Below are 17,438 nucleotides of genomic sequence, written 5' to 3' on the forward strand. Positions count from 1 at the left end.
GTTTATTTTATTTTTGCAGATCTTAAAAAGGGTTATGTATTGCTTTAAATTAACATTTAAAAATTCTGCAAATACACTAAATGAAATAAATATAATGAAATAAAATTACTTCCTTGATATTTTTTTATATTTGTGTATTAAAAACATTTTTTAATTAAACTCCTATTTGATTTTCTATATTTTCTATATTCTATATTTCTATATTTTTTTTATTTGGGTTAGTTAAATTAATTTTCAGGCTACCAAAATCTGAAGAGTACCTGCCCGAAGGGCTACCAGAATTTTTTTAATTTTGCGAGCCCTGCATATATATATATATATATATATATATATATATATATATATATATATATATAAACAAACACCTTACTTTAGCCTATGTTTTCAAGGAGAGGTGTGTGGAAGCTTTCCAAACTGTTTGAAATTCAGGGTTTTCACTTCATATCAATCAGATCAGAAGTAACTAGTAACTAGCTACTTGAGTACTTTTCCCATCGGATACTGTTTTACTCTTACTCAAGTAACTATTAAGATTGTTACTTTTACTCTTACTTGAGTAAATATTTCCATAAGTACTTGTACTTTTACTTGAGTACAGATTTTGGGTACTCTACCCACCTCTGCTGAAAATCTGGGCAAATTCCTGTAACTGCTCACATCCTTTGCATATTTTATCTTCTAATGACGATCCTGAAATCTGAATAAAACTACAGTGATTGAGTCTTTAGTCAGTCTGGATGACTGCAGTGACACACAGTAACATCTCAATAAAGAGTCTCCTGATCTTCTCTTCTGAGTTTACAACAGGTCTAAATGGATATTGCAGGTATTTTGGTTTCAAAACTTGTAACTTCACTAAAATCATAACTCTAATATGACATTATTTTACTTTTTAATGAATGCACTTCTAGAGATTGAGTTTCTAGTAAAGCAGGTATTATATTTTGTATTTATTAACTGAACTGTTCACTGTTAATAAGGGAAGATGAGGAGTAACAACTGAATATGTTTGCAAATTTTGCCAATTAAGGAAACTAAAAAGGTAATAATCAATTAACCATTTTCCTTTACGTTGCAATTTTTTTTTTATTTAAAAACAAAATTGCTTACATAAAAGAACATTACCACTGAAAATAAAAAAAGATTAAATACAGACCATATTATTTCCATCCAATCCTTACAGAAGATTTGTTCATTTTCAGTGTGGATCTGCTATTAATGACTTTTGTTTGTAAATACATTTCCAAAACTGAAATCTTAATATGTAACTTAATAATATTATAATCATATTTTAGCACAGATTATATACCAATTAAAAAAAAAAAAAAGTAATAATACTCTGGGGAAATGTAAGTCATATTTCATTAATAAATAAATTTCTCTAGTGGTAAATAGAAACTGACACAAATATATTTTTGTGTCCTCATATGCCTGACAGTGTTTCAGTAACTTTCCAAAAGAGAAATAAATAAATTAATACACAAACAAACAAACAAAATTTTGAGATTGATTACAATAGTCAAAAGAGTGATAGATTAAATTTGCCAACACCCCTCTTTGTTACAGTTACACAGCAGCATTAACTAGTTTAATGTGAATTTAATGGCAAGGTATATCAACATAAAACAGTCTTATAAATGTACATAAAATAGAGAATAATATTAATAAATTAACGATGTTAATAACCTCAGAAAAGCATCATCATATGGGTACGAAATTCTATTCTAATATACAACATTTATATTATGTGTATTTGTGATTCTAGAGAGCAGTGCACCAATGGGACTTTTATTTTGCTCTGGTGATGTGACGTCATAAAGCTGCGCTGAGCTCCTCATCTGTTGTGATTCACATGAAGAAAGGTTTGTGGTTTTAAAGTTTTTAAACCAATGGACATTGTTGCATCAATAAAGCGTTTTCACAAGCTATGTAAAATAAATGTAATACTTTATTTAGTGTTACTTAAAGCGTTAGCCTTTAGTAACAGAGAATGTGCGTCTCATTTCTCTCTCTATATCATGAATCAATCGTGTGACGATAAGAAGTGATGAGAGAAACTGAGAATCCGAATCATTTGAATCAAATCATTTGTGAAATGATTCAGTGATTCGAATCAGCGGCACGCGGACTACAAACGACAACAACAAACACAAACGATGTACAAATAATTGAATACCAAATATAAATCAAAATAGCCTATCTGAATATGAACTATCTGTGTATTTAGGTATGATGACAAAATTTTCAAACACCCCTAAGCTCAAATTGGATTACATGACTAGACAGAGCTGAAAAGTCCCTTTACGACGACACCTGGATTGTGAAAATCAGTTGAGGATTGTGAAAGTTATGATATTTATAATAACGGGGAATATATTAAAATAATATACATTAATTACAATAGAAGTCATGTGACCGAAAATGCTTATTATTCACACATTTTTACTTGTAACTTCCTCATTTTATCAGATATTTGCATGAAATTTGAATAGAAGATAGAATTTTGTTAGTTCTTTCAAATTAAATCATGAAAATATACTGTTTTAGTTGGAATGGGCATCAGACCCATGGTACCTCACTGAAAACAATTATAATTAATAAGCGTCCATTCATATTCATAAACATTTATTTTCAGAATACAAGAGAAAAAAACAATACACATCACTATTAAATGTTAATTCATATTAACAAAAGTACAACATACATTCATATTTATAGTCATCCATTTAAATGATTTTTTTAGACTTTTTTTTCTTTCTTTTCATACTAACAATGAAAGATCGGTACAACAAATATACAAGCAATCTGCGTACTTGTGCTGACTGAGTTGATAACTGGTTATTGACAGGCTATTGTACAACCAAGTCATCCAAGATGACGTCTGCTGCCATCGCATAGATGGACACATCAGTGTCATGGGCATCAAATTCATACCCCTCCCCACTCATGGCCCAATAGCCAACTGTGTATTTCTTTTTTTTAGCATGGAAAGTTTCAATTTTTCCATTGAAAATGACCCTATTGCCATCCAAATCCCACGCATGACATACAAATGCCCCCACTCCTCTGCCACCCAACAACTCCTTGATCAAGCTCATTTTTTCTTCTGAAAGTTCTGGAAATGCTTCCATGATCTTGTCTGCACCTAGTTCTTCAATCTTTTTCTCTAACACTTTCCGTTCTTGTTTGCTTCTCTTTCTTTCTTTTGTGGCTTGACGTTTGTGCAATTCCTCCCGCAGCTCTCCTTGCTTCTTCCTCCTCTTTCTTCTTTGTATTACACCCATCCTCACTGCCTTCCTGATGACCAGCTCTTGTTTTTCCTTGTCTAAACTGTCCAAGTAGTCCACAGTGTTGTTTTTCCGTGCTCGCATTTTACAGGACAAGTAGCAGATGGTGGCATTTGGAGCTTTCTTCTTCAACGCACTAAACATCCCAATCAGCTCTTCAGCATCCATGTTGTGTGATCTCGCTGAGGTTGTCTCTTGTTTAAGTTTCTCCGTCACTGTCCATGTATCAGCAAAGTATTGTTGATACTGCCTTTCAAGGACTAAAATGACCGCTTTCAGGCAGCTTTCCATCATTTGAGTGAACATGACTGTGTCTTTTGGTGGTTGTTGCAATTTCTCAAGTATTTTGTCTGAAGCATTCAGCTGATTTCCAAAGAGGTCTGTTGTGCGAGTGAGGAATTCAGCAGGTGAGTGTAGTTGATCTTTCAGTTTCTGCACGGTCTCTTTGATAATTTCAATACCTTTAATGTGATCAGTTTGGTCACATGCACCAGTGTAGAATTTGGTCATCCAGGGTCCAGTCAGAAACTTCCCAAGCAAACCCAGAACTTGCATTTCAACTTGTCCAGCTGTAGAGTTGAAGTCTTCCAGTATGCTAGCACGCAGGTTTCCACAGGATGTTCCTCCACAGAGATATGACTTTAGTGCAGCATGATGACTTGAGAATATCCCACATATATGGAAAAGAATGTGAAGTCGATTACCTCTGTAGCGTGGTATGAGGCCGAGAGGGAGATTTTTGTCATTCAGAAAGGTCTTAAAACCACGAGGGTCACCCTTGCCATCCATGTACCTCATCTTATTCATCTGAACCACAATGTTGGCCCCAATGCACTCTTTCCCCTTGATTTTCCCAGTAATCCCCATGGATTTCTCGATCTCCTTCAGAGCACTCTTTGTCTTTGAAGCGATTGTTTCCAGAGGATGAAGGTTGCAGTTCAGCTCATTCAAGGCCTTGTTCCAAGATGCACAGACTAAACGAATGGCCGCATGATTGGCAGCACAGCGGTCAGTGAGCGTGTTTGATATATTCCCTATCATTTTTTGAAGAATGATTTCGTAGTCTGCCTCAAAAAAATGACAGTAGACATTTGCAAGGTTACTGATGGAATCACAAATATGGATCTGGTAATCCTCAGCAGTGCCTCCTGGAAGTTCATCTACAGCAACAACATAACACTTCTCTTTGGTGGTGAAATGTATGCTGTTTAAGTGGATTCCCTCCTGTGTGGTTGCATCAAAACCCAGGGTACAGTGTGAGTTCACTAGAAGTGCTTCGGCAGTCTGGAGGTCACTTATTGCCCCCAGTTCTCTGGTCATGGCTTCCACAGTAGCCCTTTTTGGCACATCGCTTAAACTAATTTTGAAGCGCAGCCCGAACTTTTTAATCAAATTGTGGATGTTGGCAGTGGGCACCTGATTGGATATCGCATCAAACACCATCAATCGCATTTCATTTGAGTATGACTTCGCATCTGTTTTTGTAAGCTTTTTTTCACTTTCCAAATCCTGGATTTTTTCTCCCAAAAGAAGGTTTTCGGCCTGAAGATCATGAATCTCACTGTCCATTGAATTAATTCTTTCTTCTAATTCGCAGCATCTTTGTTCCACATCATCAACAGCATTTGATTTGTCCTCTCGCCTCATGTGTGTAAGGGATTTTTTCAGGCGCATATGACTTCTTGCTTTCACTTTGTATTGCTTTTTTAATTTAGCTATGGTTTCAGCCTCATGTGATTTCAACAGATTTTTCAAGTCAGATATTTGCTTATCTTTTCTTTTCAGTTTCTGATTAAGTATCCTTATTGTTCCCTTATTTTTCTGTCGTGCTCTGAGTGTCTTAATTGCCAGGTACTTGCTTCTCTGCATCTGCAGATGTTTCTGTCTCATGTTTTTTAGAGACTCCTTATATCTGGTACAAGAAGGACAATTGGTCCTAGCAACCTGTCTTGTCTTCAAAGGACTACGTTTCGTAACTTGTTCAGCAGAAGGAGACTTTGCGCGGTGAACTGTGGTGACATTAGAGATTCCACAAAATTCTCGGCTACATACTTCTTCAAACTGACTAAATTCTTGCTCATTAGTTAGTTTTCTGTATTTTGTTAAAGTTTTTTCAACAAGCAGCTTCACTTTAGTTTTCGCCTGATCTTCAGTCATTTCTGGTATGTATCTAATAATTTCTCTTGCAGTTGCAGTTCTGCTGGATTCTCCAGCTGTGATGTAAAGATACAGAATATGCCCATTTTGTATAAAATCACGAGATGGAACATCAGAGTACTTCTCCAGGAGGTGCTGTCTGGCTAGACCTGGCTGTTCGTTGGGCCCCTTTCTCCTTCTTTTCATAATTAGCTGTAAAGACATAACATCAAACATTAGGCTAACAAGCCCCTCAACTGTACACACATTGATTAACACTTGATTTCTCTAACATAAGCAGCACCAGAAGCCCAATTAGCTTGGAGAATCATCTTACATGTCTGTAAGTCTACATAATCTACATGATTCAAGGAATTTGGACATAAAGGCTCATTTTCACAGACAGGGCTTAGACTTAGCCAGGACTGTTCAGTTAGGATATTTAAGTAATTTTTATACACATGCTTAGAAGAAAACATTACTGTTGTGCATCTTGAGACAAAACAAAGGCACTGATATATTTTTAGATCAGTCAGTGCAAGTTTCTTTCAGTTGAAACAGCTCAGACTTACATTTTAGTCTAGGACTAGGCTTAAGCCTCGTCTGTGAAAGTGAGGGGGAAATGTTCTAATCAACATGGCTTATGTGTTTCAGGATACTTTGGATAAAAAAGTTAACAAAATTAACAGACAACAAGCAAGCATAACTTTTTGATCACATTCATAGATTCAATGCCACTTTTAAATTATGTGCACAGATTTGCTGTATTCAGCTAGAGGTTACATGAAAAGTGCATAAAAGATCTAAATAATGATATGCTTGTTCACTGTCATATCCTCGTTGCAATTACCCAGACCTGCTGTCATATCAAGTGTTCTTAGCCTATTAATTTAAACAGAGTTACAGGCTAACGTTAGTCCTCAGTAATCTAACTCGAAGTGATGTAAACTGTTACCATTTTTGACAATTATATCAGAAAAAAACATGATACACATATTAAACTACATAGCATCAGTAATAATTAAAAAAAAAACATTGTGAGAATTTGTTAAATACAGACGATGATTTTTTTTATAGAACGACGACTGCAGTGCATCTGACAGGGCGTTCGCTAATCTACCCGACACAAATGTGACTACCCAATTTCCGCGATTAATTAAAATACCTTCTCCTGTATGGATTTCGATGGAATTTCGTCAGTATCAAGATAAAAGCTAAGTATTTATGTCCACCTACCTTTCATTAGTGTCCAAAGCTTAGATAAAGCCTGCCGACAGGTTGAAATCCAAGCCAATCTTTCGAAAGTGGCGGTGACCTGAAAACACCTCAGGGCTGAAATCCCGAAGTGTCCAATGCTGCAGGGGTTTGCACTCGATGTTGTTACCGTCCTATTCCGGAAAAACATACTCCCACCAGGCGGCCAGGAGTAGATATTGAATGACACGCATATCAACAGTACCGCGCAGTTTGGAACACATTTTTGAGACAGAATGTTCGCCGCGAGCGGTTGCTATGTCATCATACCTAGTGTATTTTGTATATATTTTATACATTTAATATATAAGTCTATTAACTAAGTCTATTGAAGTCTGTTTAACTACAGTGTATCCCCTAGGTTTCCAGCTTTGGGGTTACTTTTTTCCCCCAGTACTTTACCCTACTTTGTGAAATAACGAAAACATTTTATTTCAGTGAAAATATAACTCAAAAACTCTATATTTTAACATTTTGATCAATTAGGGCTCTCCAATCTTTTGCTTTTTTTTAAATAGAAATTCTTGTGTTTTAATTTTTCTCATAATCATAAACAAACAGAGGTTTACTATTAAAATCAATAAATAATAATAATTTACCGTTTAAATAATAATTGTAGTAATTCTTTCTACAATTAAGTGGTAACCCAGCTAACAATTTTTGGTTCCCAGAATGTTCTGGGAATGTTAGTTTTTGGTTCCCAGAAAGTTCCCAAGAACGTTCCCTATTGGTTAGCCAGGAAAGTTTTCTTTACGTAACTAGAACGTTCCCTTTAGGTTAGGGTAACGTTCTTATAACGTTTTGGGAACCATCAGGGAACCTTCTAGGAAACATAAATAGAATGTTTCCTATTGGTAAGCCAGGAAAGTTTTCTTTAGCCAGGTTAGTTTTCGTTCCCAGAACGTTCCCCTTAGATAATCAGAGCACATTAACCATCATAAGGAGCATTAAATGAGACTGAATTATGCTATACTTAGTTAGATTTCGTTAATGTAAGATGTACAAGTACCATACCATAAAACAACCCAGATTTTGTTTATTAAAGCACCAAATAACATGACTTCAACAAAATATTCGAAAGTATATATATTTTTTTTTACAGACATTAAAAACGATTAACATTTATTTGACTTTTTCTAGGATAACATTACATTCGTTTCTTACCACTGAATTAATGATGATGTGCTTCCCTCTTCTGGTCACTAAACGAAAAGTCTTGGTTAACATTATGTTTTCTTCAGTAAGACGTGTCAAATCTCCCTAAAATAACAATATTTACTCTCGTATATATATTAGTTAAAAGTAATTATTCCTAAAAGAGATCAATCAACAAACGTTAGTCAGTCAGTTAAACGAAATGACCATTATTTTTTAAATTACGCGAGCGCGCTGCTTTATGTTGACGACAGGAGAAAGCGCATGATGGAGTAAAGAAATAAACAGTGTTTATAATATGATTTTCAGACACTTAACCTTGGCTTAATTTAACTATAAAATCAAAATTATATTATCATTATAATGCGGGGTTAAACACTTTGATGTCATTTATTATTTCGGACATGAGATTCTAGTTTGATTATAATAAAAAATAAAAAAATATTTAAATGAGAAAAAAATCAAAGTCATCTGCAAAGTTTTAATATTTTTAAATGGTAATGACGTTCTGGGAACGTTCTCTCTAGGTTATAAAAATAAAATAAAAAATAACCTGCAGGGAACGTTCTTTATAGGTTATTAAAAAAAAAAAACTACATTATACTGTACAAAAGTAATACAAGACTAATATTGTTCTGTTACATGTTACACCGTACTTTTATTTTGACAGGTTGCCGTGAAGTTACTGGCTGCGTCCGAAATCGCCTACTCAATGAGTAGGTACTTAATTTCAATAAGTACTTACTTAACGAGCGCTAAAAGAGTACCTACTCAACAGCCAAATCTCGTTGAGTATGAATGGGCTCCAGATCTCATCCGCCATGTTTACGTTATCATGTGACCTATGACGTTATCACAAGCGCATCAGTTTAAAAGATATGACCGACAGGTGATCTAACACCTGATTCCATCAGTAGCTTGTATTGTGACTTGTTTGGTATCTGCAACTTCAACAAAAATGTTTGCAATATCTGCACAACAGTCTGCACAAAGGAGACGTCGGGCAGCCACTAGAAGATCTCGCCTTTGGAGAAGACTGGTTTTATATTCTAAAAGTGTAAGTACAAATTCTAAAAAAATACCATTTACCACTATAGTATTGGCTGCACTATAATATTAATAAATAATTATTTTAATTTTCTTACTGAAAAGTATTTAAAATAAGCAAAATGTATTTTTTATTTGTATTATCATGAAATTTTATGCATGAATGGTAGACAAATGCAGCTGGTGTGAATACATACATTTTCCGTCAAGCAATCAATTAATGCATGAATAAAAATTTATATTTAACTTACAATGATAGGATGAACAAAAATGAGTAAACGGTATGAATAAATAAGTGAACAACACATGAAACAAATCTTTATTCAAATGTATCATTCTAACAAACTCTAACATATTTACAGGTGGTCAACCCCACGTCTTACTGCCATCTAAACAGAGCTGTGCCAATTCTGCAGCTCTTTTTTGATGAAGCAGCTGACCACCGTGTCCACCTTCGCCTGTCTTTGCCGTCCATCATGTCCCTCATTGGTGCACTCAGACTGGAATCTGACCATGGATGGGAGACAGACATCGAGGTGCTTGTATTCCTCTACTGGCTTGCCCATGCTGCATCCTACAGGATGGTAGCACAGACCTTCGATATCCCTAAGTCCTCTGTGCATGACATTGTGCACAGAGTAAGCCAGGCAATCATGGGAATTTTGAGGAGGGTGATTTTCTTTCCAATCGGTGATGACCTGGAGGCAGTGGGAGCAGGATTTGCACAGCTGTCTGGGTCACCAGCATTCAGCAGGGCAGTTGGTGCAATAGACGGCTGTCAAATCCACATAAAACCTCCAGCTAATAACTCCCACTGTTACTACAACAGGAAGTTGTTTCATTCGATCCTAACTCCAGGCCATCACTGATCACCGGGGGAAATTCCTTGATGTCTTTGTGGGATATCCTGGGTCTGTGCACGATGCCAGAGTGCTGAGGAACAGCCCTGTCTACACTGGCAGCCTTTATCCACCACCAGGAAAGTGCATCCTTGGGGATGGTGGCTATCCTTGTCTGAGTGCACCCATCTGCCTCATCACCCCATACAGAGAGCCTGTACAGAACCCTGTGCAGGCTCGTTTCAACAGCAAGCACTCCCGTGCCCGTAACATCGTTGAGAGAGCTTTCGGGATGATGAAGACACGCTGGCGCTCGATTTTCTTCAAGGCCTTAGAGATCAGCCCTGCCTTCGTGCCTGAAGTGGTCGCGTGCTGTGCTGTGCTTCACAATCTCGCTCTTCTCAATGGCGACATCCTTGAGGCAGAGGCTGAGGAAGACCATGATGACGGCCCCCCTGAACCCCACAACCTTCAGGCAAGAGTGGGAGAAGATGTGCGGAACAACTTGGCTGCTGCGGTGTCTGCTCCAAACATCTGTGTGCCTGCTCTCCATGAGCATGATTATCTGTAAAACATTTAAAAGGATTAAACATGTTTTGTAATTCATGTCAGCATTTTATGATTACAGTTACATGCTTATTTTTGTTATAGCGTCATTACTTTTGTGGTGTTACTACTGAACTGGTCGATCTCTGCAGACATCTCCACCAGTGTCTGTATGCAAGCCACTTTACTCCAGGTTGCTTCTGGGTCATTGTCCCTGTAATAAATGCATGGTAAATCATTTTGGATAAAAGCATCTGTCAAATGCATACATGTAAATAAATGTAATTTATTTTTTTAAACCTTTTTTAATGTTGCTATAAATGTTTAAAGCTGCTTATTTCTTAGTTTATTTCTACAAGGTACTACTATAATACAAAATGCATACATTTATATATTTTTATTTGGTGGGTTAAAGAGTAAAAAAAAAAAGTAAATACTGACTGAATTTATATGTATGGGTGCACTAACCCTTCAGTTGCTATTTTACTGTGTAAAGTTAATGCAAAACTTAGGCCCCGTTTACACGAAGGGAAAACGCAGATATTTCCCTGCGGTTTGGCCTCTCATTTACACGAAAACCCCGTTTTTATCACAGAAAACGATTATTTCTAAAAACTCCGGCCAAAGTGGATAAATTTGAAAACACCGTTTTCACGTTGTAGTGTGGACTGTGAAAACGGAGGCTTTTGAAAACGATGACGCATATTTAGTCATGTGACGCATATTGTACCAATAGATATCTATGTTTAAACCAGTAATTGTGCCTGTGCTTTTCACTGTCACACCGCTGCTAAAGAGATTTACCTTTTACACTCTTCAAATTGCAGTCCTAAAATGATGACAGAAAATTTACTTTTGCTGTCCTGAAAAAACATGACGACAACTGCTTTTCAGATAAAATATGAATGAGCGCGAAATAGACGCGTCAGTGGAGGATGAGATATTTCCGTAAATTATCCCGCCAGAAGAATTGCGTGAAAACTTATTACGTCTGTATACTTTTGGAGGCTTTACGCATGCGCAGTAAGGCGAATTTGATGTTTTCCTACGTTTCAGTGTGGATGAGAAACTTTTGGAAAACGCTTGGAAACGCTGGTGTGGACGGAGAGCGTTTTAAAATGAAAACTCCGTTTTCAAATATATCCGGATTAATGTAAACGTAGCCTTAAAGTAGTTTGTTTAAATAGTGTAAAGTTCAACTTAGGTCATGGAGGGTCATTGTCCCACAGAGTTTTTTGTACCCTAATTATACACACCTGAACAATCTATTTAAACCAATTAATAACTGACTAATTGAAAATTACTGACAGGTGTGTTGGAATTGAACCCCTCAGGGCAGTAGCCTTCCCTGACCTGCCTTGAATATCCTTGTGTGCTCTGTATGCATTTAGAAGTCACATAATACACAAAATTAAAACTTTTGTTTTAACATCTTTTGTACATTACAACATAACACATTTTCACAAAATATTGATCACTTCATAAATATTTCATTTGTGAATATCTCCATCTCAAAGTTATAACTAATTATCTAAAAGTGTATTATATTCTGTAAATGCCTAGAGATTGTTTTATAAACATAGTATTGTGCATACTATACTTATGCCATGATTTGATATTGTTGTAGCAATGGTATAATGACCATATGTGGCAAGAATTTAATGTGACCTCCTTTACACTTGAGCAACCGAAGGAACCTGGCTTTCTTAAAATTAAACGGAAAAGGACGGGAAGACCAAGAATACTTCTGATTACAAGTAATGTGATAAGCTTCACACTTTGTTGTTTGACATTTTATTACTGATGTTGCCTAAAGAAGTCTTTAAAAAAATTACAATAATAATAAAAAAAAATTATATATTCTTAATTTAACTTTTAAAAAGCCAGGTTCCTTTGACTGCTCAAGTGTAAAGGAGGTCACACTATATATATGCGCATACACACAAGTGAACATTTTAAGTGAATCAGAAAAGTTCAAAGAATAAAACAAGAACAGGTATTGTTTTGGTTTTAGGACAGCTTTGATAAAAGGTTTTGGTCCACTTTAAATGTTGACTATTGAGATTATATTCAATTTAATTTAATTTTTGAAAATATGTTTGTTCTTACAACACAAACATAAATCTGTAAATGATCAGAACATGGTTTTGTCTTTTTCATTTTTATTTTTTTGAAAGAATTTCGTGGAGGGAAAGGAATCTTTCATCCCTTTCCTTTGTCTCCCGGTCTCTCCTTTCCTCTCTCTCCCTTGCTTCTCGTTGCCATCTCTCTTCTCGTTCTCTTGCTTCTCGGTCTTGTCTTTCCTGTCTCACTTGTCGCTCTCGTTCTCGTCGGTCCTCCTTCTCCTCCATTTTTCTCCATCGTCTCTCATCTCTCTCTGCAGCTTCTCGCTCTCGCTCCGCTTCCCTCTCCTCCATCTCTGCTATTACGTCCTCCAGTTGTTTTGGCCTTTTTCGTTTGGCCCTCGCTGGCTCTAGGCTCGCTGAGGTTGAAGAACACACAGCAGCATCTGGGCAGGATGAGGCAATAAGGGCAGGTGGAGTGATGGAGGGTCTGCCCCCAATTGCCTCATCCATGGCACTATACCATTTCCAGGTTGCTGCTGTGTGGTCTCCATCCTCAGTGCCAACACCGGTCTGTGGACATTTCAGTTCCTACAAAAATACACAAACATAATACAAAAGCATTCATTTTAATAGCACAATGTAATTTGATTTCTGTATTAGAAGTAACAAAATGATCTTACTTTATATTTTTGTTTGAGGTTTCCCAATTTTCTTTTTTCTTTTTTTTTTTTCTTTTTTTTTTTTTTACAAATGCTGTCGTCACTCTGCCTTGAAGGCCCTGCTCCTCCACAAAAGCTCTGCAGCAAAGAAAAATAGAAATCAAAAAGAAAAAGTTCTGTAAAAACTTCATTTGAAATAAACTACAACTTAAGATTTCTTAAAACAGATTTTTTTATTCATTTCTGTAGTATACTCACTCAAAGCCTTTGATGGCAGCATTCCGCTTCCTGGTGAAGAGGGCTTCATTAGCCGCTCTCCACCTGATAAGCAGATGTGTGTGCTCATCTGTCCCTGTAACAACCAGACAATATTCAAGTTACCTCTGAGATTTGTGTTCAACCCTACATTGACATATTGAGGTGGTTGATGATGTTAAGTAGCTTTTTATCCAACACAAATATTCCTCAATTGTTTAACAATACTAATAGACAAATAAAATAGATTACTTAAATTTAATTATTTAATGGAAATGTATTTACATTACTTACATTCATATATTGCACATAGTGCTGACAACAGTGAATTGTACTACACAATAGCACATATATACATCACTCAGATATCTACTTCACATCTAGGACCTATTAAACATACTCGTATGAAATTCATATAGAAGATTTTCCTACCGGACATTAAATAGACATTTAGTAATCGTATTTAAGACGTATATGGTTTAATATGTATTTAAATCCACTTTGGAATATAAGGTTACATCATAAAACTCGATTTTACAGCAAAATCACAATTACACTACACCATTTAGCGTCTTTAAACTTTCAAAAATTTGCTCTACAGTACTTCAACAAATGCAAATTTAAAACAAGGAACCATGTTTTGGTTTGTAATACTCACATTTGAAAACACCCTCATCCAAATTTGCCGCCATGTTCGATTATGACATATGCTCTTCTTCTTCTTCATTTTTATGATGTTTGCTCGCGCGTGGCCTCCTGGGATAGAAAAGTATCCGTCCGATGAGCACTCAAGATTCTGGGCAGATGCAGTAGGACATCCGGGAACTTCTCGCCTACTCTTTTATGAATACTAAGGTTTCGGACATACTTATTCGCTCGCCTACTGCTTTTCCCCTACTATATAGTAGAGAAGTATGCAAATTCAGATGTACTTTAAGTAGACGTACGTCCGAATCTCCCGAGAATTAGTGCACTCGCCTACTAATTCTCAACTACTCTTTTATGAATACTGAGGTTTCGGACATACTTATTCGCTCGCCTACTGCTTTCCCCTAATATATAGTAGAGAAGTAGGCGATTTCGGATGCAGCCAGAGATTGGTAAATCTGTTAGTAAAATCTGTTGACTTTAGCAATCTTTGTTGCATAATGTTCCAATGGTGACCATTCATAAATGGGGAAACAGCACTTTTCAAGTTTGCATGCATGTAACTTAAGACGTATTAAAGATATCTCAATGCCATTTTAGCTGTTAGTGTTGTGTATTTATGTAATACAAAGTGTCCCCTCTGTGTTCCTGTACCCTCCGATGTTACGTGAGAAGTACGTAAATGCCGTAAGTTGTTTTCAGTGCCTAGAGAGAAAATAAAAACGGCAACAGTGGTTAAAACGCTAACTCCCGTCTCACGTGTATTTCTTAGAAAATATAAGTAATATATAACATAACTGGCGACGAGGACCTTTCGTACCACGCAAAGGTTTTGTTTTCGTACAGATAGTCAGTGTTTCAAGATATAGATATTCGCGGCGCGAATTCCTCGTAACGACCACGCTATCCTCCGCAAAAGAGAAGCAGAGTGAATGCTTGTCAACCCTATAGAGAACCGCGACGGTTGGAGCAGAACGAGTTGTCTTCGCTGGAAGGAAATAGAGTGAAAGACGGAAATAAAAGCTGACGACGGAACGCGGATTAAGAAGGGGAGAGGAATCACAAGAGCTGACGAACAGAGAAACATAAGGGAGGAGTGAGTAAAACAAAATGGCTGGATTAATCGGTAGTATTGGATCATTTGATGAATCAGTAGAACAGTGGAGTTCCTATACCGAACGTTTTGACTATTTTGTGCTGGCAAACGAAATCAAAGAGGGAGCTATAGTGCCAACATTTCTGAGTGTCATGGGGGTGAAAACGTTTAATCTGCTTCGGAGTTTGACACAGCCAGACAAACCAGGTGACAAATCTTATCAGGAAATAGTGAGCTTACTCAAAGAACACTATTCACCGAAACCATTGATTATAGCTGAGAGATTCCGATTCCACAAGAGAAATCAGCAAGATGGCGAATCTATCTCTCAATTCGTGGCAGTGTTGAAACGGTTATCTGAGCATTGTGAGTTTGGACAGTCACTGAGCGACACCATACGTGACAGGCTAGTCTGTGGTCTTCGAAGTGAGGCTATACAAAAACGATTACTCACTGAAAGTAACTTAACATTACAGAAGGCCATAGAGGTCAGCACATCTATGGAAATGGCCGCAAAAGAGGCACAACAACTAAGTGCATCAGCTCAGGTGCACAAGGTTTATTCAGACACAAGGAACAAGTCAAACTCAGAAAAGGCATGTTATCGATGTGGAAAATTGGGGCATCAGCCTGGAGATTGTTGGTGCAAGGAGATGAACTGTAGAAATTGTGGCAAGAGAGGTCACATTGAGCGTGCCTGCAAAAACAAAAAGATCCAACCAAGTAAAAACACTGAACCTAAAAAGAAACATCATCAGAAATTTAAACAAAAGCATGTGAATCAAATGGAAAATGCCCAGCAAACCCAGAGTGATTTGGAAACAGAGGACGAGGATGCTTTATGTGTTTTATCTGTTTCAGGAGAGGAACAAGGTTACTGGGTGACTCCTCTGCTGGACGGAAAGCCAGTACGCATGCAGGTGGACACAGGAGCTGCAGTTTCTTTGGTGTCAGAGGCAATATTTAAAGAAATGCTACCACATCGATCCCCTCAGCCGTCCAACATAACATTGAAAACCTACACTGGTGAGATAGTTCCTGTTAAAGGAGTAATTGAGGTAAAAGTTGAACTCAATATGCAAAAAAGGAAACTACCACTGTATGTTATTGAGGGCAATCACCCAGCTTTGCTAGGAAGGTCTTGGCTAGAACAGATTAGGCTGAATTGGCAAGAGGTCCATCTGGTCGGCGGAAACGCAAAACTCCAAGGAATTTTACACAAGTACTCAGATGTGTTCAGTGATGGACTTGGAAGTATGAAGGATATTGTAGTGAAATTGACAGTAAAGCCAGATAGTCAACCAAAATGTTTAAAAGCCAGACCTGTAGCGTACGCGCTTAAGCCCAAAGTTGAAGCTGAGTTGGAGAGACTGGTAAAGGATGGAGTTCTGCGACCAGTGCACATGAGTGACTGGGCTACACCAATCGTGCCAGTCATGAAGAAGGATGGGTCCCTTCGATTATGCGGTGATTTTAAGGTGACCGTAAACCCGGTTCTCATCCCAGAGCAGTACCCCTTGCCACTTATAGAGGATCTCTTTTCCGGTCTTGCTGGAGGCCAACGGTTTAGTAAAATAGATTTGTGCCAGGCATATTTGCAGATGCATGTGGATCCAAGCTCTCAAGATCTTCTTACTATCGTGACACACAAAGGAATGTATCAATATCAGAGACTTCCGTTTGGGATCACCTCGGCACCGGCATTGTTTCAAAGAGCGATGGACCGCATTCTCAGCGGGCTGACCGGGGTGCAGTGTTATCTTGATGATTTGCTTATCACTGGAAAGGATGAGCAGGAACATTTGAGTAACCTGGAAGCCACCTTGCAGAGACTGCAGAGCTTTGGACTGAAAGTCAGAAAGGACAAGTGTGAGTTTTTCTGCCCAGCTGTTGAGTATTTGGGCCACGTGATTGACGGTGCCGGGCTGCATAAGGCACCCTCAAAGGTGAAGGCAATCGTGGAAGCACCAGCTCCACAAAATGTAAGTCAGCTTCGGTCTTTTTTGGGGCTGTTGACTTATTACGCGAAATTTGTGCCAAATCTAGCTAACAGGCTAAAACCGTTGCATGATCTACTCAATAAATCAAAAAAGTGGGAATGGACTAAGCAATGTGAGGAATCTTTTATTGAGGTAAAAACAGCCTTAGCCCACTCTGAAGCCCTCACTCACTTCAACCCTGCTCTGCCAGTGCAGCTTGCATGTGACGCATCGCCCTATGGCGTGGGAGCGGTGGTGTCACACATCATGCCATCGGGTGAGGAAAAACCTATCGCTTTCGCTTCACGAACTTTGAGTAAGGCAGAAAGCAACTACGCCCAAATTGAGCGTGAGGCACTTGCTATTGTGTTTGGGGTGAAGAAATTTCATCAGTTCTTGTTTGGAAGGCGATTTACACTCCTAACAGATCACAGACCTCTCACCTCCATTTTTGGCCCACATTCGGGCATT

The sequence above is a fragment of the Garra rufa genome, chromosome 1 (assembly GCF_049309525.1).
Source record: "Garra rufa chromosome 1, GarRuf1.0, whole genome shotgun sequence".
Taxonomy (NCBI): domain Eukaryota; kingdom Metazoa; phylum Chordata; class Actinopteri; order Cypriniformes; family Cyprinidae; genus Garra; species Garra rufa.